Raw genomic sequence first — 6,449 nt, 5'->3', positions numbered from 1 at the left:
CAGATAAAGTACCATATTGCAATTAGAATCTGTCTCACCAGCTAAGTTAAGACTTTTTAAAAAGGCTGATTACCAATAAAACTGGAAGGAAAAAGTCTTGAAACTGGAAAGAGAGAAAAAAATTAAACTGTTTTATTCCCATATGATTTTTAAAATTAGATACACTGCCTATCTTTTTCTGGGACTGCTGTACTTGGCCAGAGACTATTTTCATGGCTGGGTTAAATAGCAAGCAGATCTCACGAGAAAGGCTGGCAGACCTGGTAATAACTTACAGAAGGAGACTGTGGTGCCTACTTGTCTGAATAACTTTAAGGACTTGGCAGATAATTCTCAAGGACTTTTTAATTGTAGTCTTCAGAAAGATAGAGGATGGCTAATGACCTTTGAAGCATTCTTTCATTCCTGAATCTACGAGAGCACATTTTTAGTTTACCTTAGTATGATATATTTTACATATAATGTGAATATGATTCATTCTAATTGAACATAGCATTACTGCCAAGGATGGCTGTGGAGAGGGCTCCTTCCTGTCTTCTGTACAAGGCAGTGGCCCTGCCTGTTGTTTAAATTAGCCTTTCATGCAACCACTAACTCAAGTCTAGTGATGATTCAAGCCAGAAACAGTAATTTTATTTATATGATGTCTTGCATAGAGGGCAGGCTTGTAAAAGAAAAACAAATCTGGAATGGACAATGGATTAAATCAAAGCTGCTTTGTATGGGGAATGTACGTCAGCAGAGTATGGTGAAGTCTATCCACAGAGGTTTGAAATGACTCTGCCAATATTAATTATTCACTTTGCAGCTTATCCATTTTCAGAGAAGCAGGACTAATGCTTAGAAAATGTAATTCTCAAAGTAATACCTTCCAGCTGAATGATACAGAGCACAACAGCTTTACCTGTCATGTCACATGTTGAAAAAAAAAAGCATTTTCAAGGCAATATTTCAGCAGATAGAATCAGTTCAGACAGTTCAAAAGTTCATAATAAACATACTTCATAGCTCCTTTCTAAATGATGAAGGAAGGCTTACTGAGAGAAATACTTACATCTGATTCCGTTGGGATAGCAAAATATACACGGTGGATTAAATATGTTTAGCCCTGTCTACTTCAAGATTTCTTCTCTTGCTTTATAGCTATAAATGATGTCGTTGACAGAAACTGCATTTTATATTAGATGTAAAAGAGACTGACTTGTTGGTTGGGTTAGCAAAAACATGTTGCCACTTATTGACAGGAAACTGAAGACCTGTTTTCGTGAATGAAGTCATAAGTAATTTTGTCTGATGGAAAAGAGTCAGCTGAAACGTAGTATTTAAGAAGACTCTGAGTTTTTGATGGATGTTAATAACAGCATGAGAAAAAGCTCTTCCTAGTCATGTTTTATTGCTTTATTCTGTCCTCAGGATCTTGCCTTTCAAAATGTGATACACTTGCTCAAGTAGAGGAAAGGAGTTCTCCCAAAGAGAAATGCTATGACAGGCTTGTCTTTGTTCATTCTGTGAAATGCTATTGGGATAGACTACATGAATACATCTTCAAATTTGGCATTTCGGTAATGGAAATGATAGCAAAAATGTCTTGCTGTCCCAAGTCTCCTTTCTGTCCAAGTAACAGTGTTTAGGAGTTACTAAAATATAAGTGGAAAGATTTTGTTTTAAAATGTCTAAATGAATGTCATTCTTCAATTGGATTAATTGTAACAATTTTTAAACCCATGGCTCTTCATACCCTTTCAGAATTGCTGTTTAGTTGGAGTAGCCAAGGAAAATGTAAATGAAATTCCTACTGCACTTCTGCAGCTGAACTCCCACACATCTAAACTGTATTAACTAATCACCAGGGGATCCTATTCTTTGAGTCAGATTTGATTAAAACTGTAGGGAAGTCATTCCCAACAAGCACTAAAACCATTTCCATGTTAAAATACATCCTTGAGCTTAAAGCAGATATTAAGCATGATATTCTGGCTTTATTGAATGTTAGAAAGATGTGTTGGAAAATATTCTTTTGTCTAAATGCCAGTAGAAGGAGTTGAGGAGCAGAAGTTTATGAACAAAGGGAAGTTTGAAAAGTAATTTTAAATGTATTTTTTGTGATCAGATGAAAAGAGATTAGACATTGTTAAAAGGAATATTAACTATTTCTGGTTCTGCGTCACAGAAACATAGTCTAAAAACAGCACAAACTTTAAAATTACTTCAAAGCCAGCCACGATGGCACACATCCTTAACCCCAGCCCCCAGGAGAGAGAAGCAGGCCCATGTCTGTGAAATCCAGGCTGTCCTGGTCTACATAGTGAGTTCCAGGTCAACTGGAGCTACAGGGAGACTCTGCCTCAAAAAATACACAATTTATCACTGAGGTTTATAGTTAATTTTGGAAATTTTAGAAATTATATTATCAACAGAATTTTTAGAATTATTGTTTTGTGGTGAAGTAAATATAGAAATGCATATGTGTATATACATGTTCATAATATCTTCAGTACTTTTAATAATTTATGTTATTACACAAATGTCCAATTAAAGAAAAGAAACTGACCCAGAAAAGTGAACCAGGAACTGGAGAAATGGCTTAGAAGGTAAAAGTACTTGCTATGCATTCCTGAAAAACTGAGCTCCATCCTTGGAACCCACATCAAAAAAAATAGAAGCACTATCAGTGGAGGGCATCTGTAACCCCGGCATTACTATGGTGAGATGGAGGCAGAGACAGAAGAGGCCAGCCAGAAGCTGGCGTACACCACACAGCAGGGAAGCAGCAAGAGACTCTGCCTCCAAACGAGGTAGGAGGAGAGAATCAACTTCTGAGAAGTTGTCCTCTGACCTCCACGTGTATACTATGGCAAAAACATGCTTGCATGTGCATACACACACACACACGAATACAAAATATTTTTTAAAGTAAATGCAAAATACCAATGACAAGAATACTCACAATATAACTATCCAAACTTGTATATTTTGAAAATTGAAATTCTTCGTGTGTATATGGATTTCTAAGAATATGTATAAAAGAATAAGAAACGAGTTCATGGTATAACATTCATGAAAACAATCATAAATAATACATTTTATTTTGAATAATTTGAAACATCCTATACTGATATTGCAGGTCAAAATTATGATCAAGGACTAGTAGATTGCAATTGCAAGTTTTAATGCATACCCACAACACATATATCAGTGTTATTTACTGAAGTATGTAAGGCATGATGAATATATATGAGTGATCACTGAGAATCAATCATTAAACATCTCTAAAACTCATCTTAATATGCAAAGATTAGAAACATCCATATCCAGAAAAACAAAAATCCCTGTCCATCACAGCCTAAAAAAAGCAGACAGGGAAGAAGATACCTTGTCAGAAGTGATAGGGAGATGTTACAACTGTTCCTTCTCATCCTTTCCTGACCTCATCCAATCCCTTACCCTGTATCCCTGCATTATTCAATACACAAATCCATATTTATTCTTGTGCATGTAGACATGAGTTAATGTAAATGTTTAGGTTGGAGAACCATAAAAAGCCTATGGGTATCCATTTTTAAATATTTTATTTATTTTTTTTTTATGCATATGAATGTATGCTTGCATGTGTGTAAGTGAACCCATTATGCAAAATCCAGAGTCAGAAGATGGCATCAGATCCCCTGGAACTGAAGTTCCAGATGGTTGTTAGCCACCATGTGGTGCCCCTAATCAAACCCAGCTCCCCTACAAAAGCAGTCACTGCTCTTAACTGCTGAGCCATCTCTCCAGTCCCAGGCATTCATTTTAAACAGGGATCAAGGCATAGTAAGAGCATTGTGTTCCAAAACATATTAATCTTTCTTATTTTTATAGTACGGCAAGTCCATTGGCAGTGGGCTATAAGCAATGAATGCATTGCAAATAGACAAGTGAGAGCAAATAAAAACTGATATTTCTTAAGTGTTTTATGTTATCTTTGAACATTGATAGTGAGCAAGAAATAATTATTTGTGTACTGTTCCAAAGAATGACGTATCCTATCTAGTTTAGAAATAGCTCAGCGATATTGCTGACAGCAGAAATAAACCGATGGTTTTAACTAACATATATATATATATGAATTCATATTTGCTGAATACTAAAAATTCCTTTAAGCTATTTCATACATATCATCCACATAAATACTACATATTGTCAATAAATAAGTATTCATCAACTCAGTGCACAGTGCTGAGATAGTGCAAAGGAAAATACATGGCGATAGATAAAACGATCTATACCTTCAAGAAGTTCTTAAGCTTCCTTATGACCATGCACAAACTTGACTCTTAAATCCTACTTTCCCCTCTTTTGCAATGGTCCCTGAGATATCTTTTGTGATGGTCAACAATATATACAGAGGAAAAGTTTAATAATAATCACGTGTTATTAATGATGCTGATGAGGTTTAGAGTATCAGGCATTCCCTCCCTTCTATGGAGAAGGCCTCAAATTCAACTGCAAAGTAGTTGGACAGTCAGTTGTGCATGTGGGCATGTCTTGCCTGGCAGATTGGTATTATAGTTGACAGAACTGACAGCTGAGTAAGTCCTTTGATGCCTTTTCTTCCCCAACAGACTGTATATATAGCACCTCCTCGCATTTTGAAAGCCAGCCTTCAGGGAGGTTTCCATCTCAGTTCTAGCTTGGTTTCTCTCTATCTTGCAAGCAATGCTTGTGGCATCTTCAGCAAAAGGTTCTTTTCATCCAGTACTGGTGGTTAATTAAGCAGAAAGTCAGGAGCCTACGTTGTTTTAGGAGCCTCTGTGGCCTTCCTGATCATTAACACCTTCAGTCGTACCCCACACCTGGTACTAGGTATTTTGTTTAGTATCCCACCGCTTCTAGGAACAGCATTATCTATTTATGCAAGAGTCATTTATGGATGGGGGAGGGGCATAGCGGGCCCTACCTCCTATTGTTAAACTATTGACTACTGGTGGATTCTGAGAGGTTCCCTCTCTCATCTTCATCATCTTCAATTGTGTTCTCACTAGGATCTATCTTACCAGGCTCCAATGGATTGTTCCAAATCTATGGCCACACAGACACCCCAGGGAAGATTACGGCTGTGAATTACAAACAAAACAAAAGACATGAATGTAGGAAAGAGATTAGCAGTGAAGAAGTAAAGAGGGGAGATAGACAGGGAAATGGGGGATAAGAGAGGATAAGGGTGAAAACAATCAAAATGCATTGTAGACATGTATTAAATTGTTGAAAACCAAATTTAATTAATAAAATATATGTAAGATCATTCAAAAGAAAAAGTCCTTGCTTTAAATAAACAGTATTTCTTATTTTATCTGTGTCAAAATCCGTAGGATGTTACTATGTGTCTGAGTTACTTTTCTGTTGCTATGATAAGCTACTATGACCACTTATGGAAGGAAGAGTTTATAGGGCTTATAGTTATAGACGGAGAGGAGGCATGGGAGGAGGCAACCAGAGCGGAAAGCTGGAAACTGATATTAAAATACATGATGTTTAAAATATAGAAATAGGTACCACACACACACACACACACACACACACACACACACACGCACATGCACATGTTCATACACACACTTTTCAGTGTTCAAGATTAATAATGCTATTAAGGCAATATCCACATGCATATTTGCATATGAAAAGGCCTTTAGATGATTCACAGATCTTTCTCTATAATGCAGCAATAGCTGTCTCCAGGTATCCCTCTTCCAAATCAGATCTTTTTTCATTACTTTTAGAGTTAGTTAATTTATAGATTTTTTTTCTTTTCTCATCTGTCAAATCAATTCTTTTCTTCTTTTAAATCTAAACTGCCCCTTGATTTGGCAGAGTTAACATACATCCTATACCCATTTTTCCCAACTATGTTTTTTCCAACTGATTTCCATTGAGCTCCTTTCCTGGAATCACATTTTTAACAATCGTGCTCAAATTCTGAGCACCAAATCGCCTTTCTGAAGAATGTCCAAGGCCTGTACATGTAAGATAAGATAGTGGAAGATGACACAGCCTATCCAATTTGTCTACAGAAATCTTTACCACATGATCAATGACCACTGCTAATGGAAATATGGTTTCAATTTTCCCTTTGACAGATGGTCTAGCCTACAGTCCCAAGAGATATGTTTTTCTCTCTGTCAACCTTTTTTTCTTTAAATATATGTGCTGGTGTTTGAGGCCAATTTAACAACTATATTACCCAAGTGATGGTTTTGTGAAATACCCCATCTGCTTTCATACTGACAGATGGTCTAGCCTACAGTCCCAAGAGATATGTTTTTCTCTCTGTCAACCTTTTTTTCTTTAAATATATGTGCTGGTGTTTGAGGCCAATTTAACAACTATATTACCCAAGTGATGGTTTTGTGAAATACCCCATCTGCTTTCATACTGAATTTGTGTTTTTCTATAGTTTTATATATATATATATA

This window comes from Nannospalax galili, unplaced genomic scaffold, assembly GCF_000622305.1.
Source record: "Nannospalax galili isolate Female #2095 unplaced genomic scaffold, S.galili_v1.0 scaffold390, whole genome shotgun sequence".
NCBI classification, from domain to species: Eukaryota; Metazoa; Chordata; class Mammalia; order Rodentia; family Spalacidae; genus Nannospalax; species Nannospalax galili.
The sequence above is the reverse complement of the archived record's forward strand: the minus strand, read 5'-3'. Positions refer to the sequence as shown.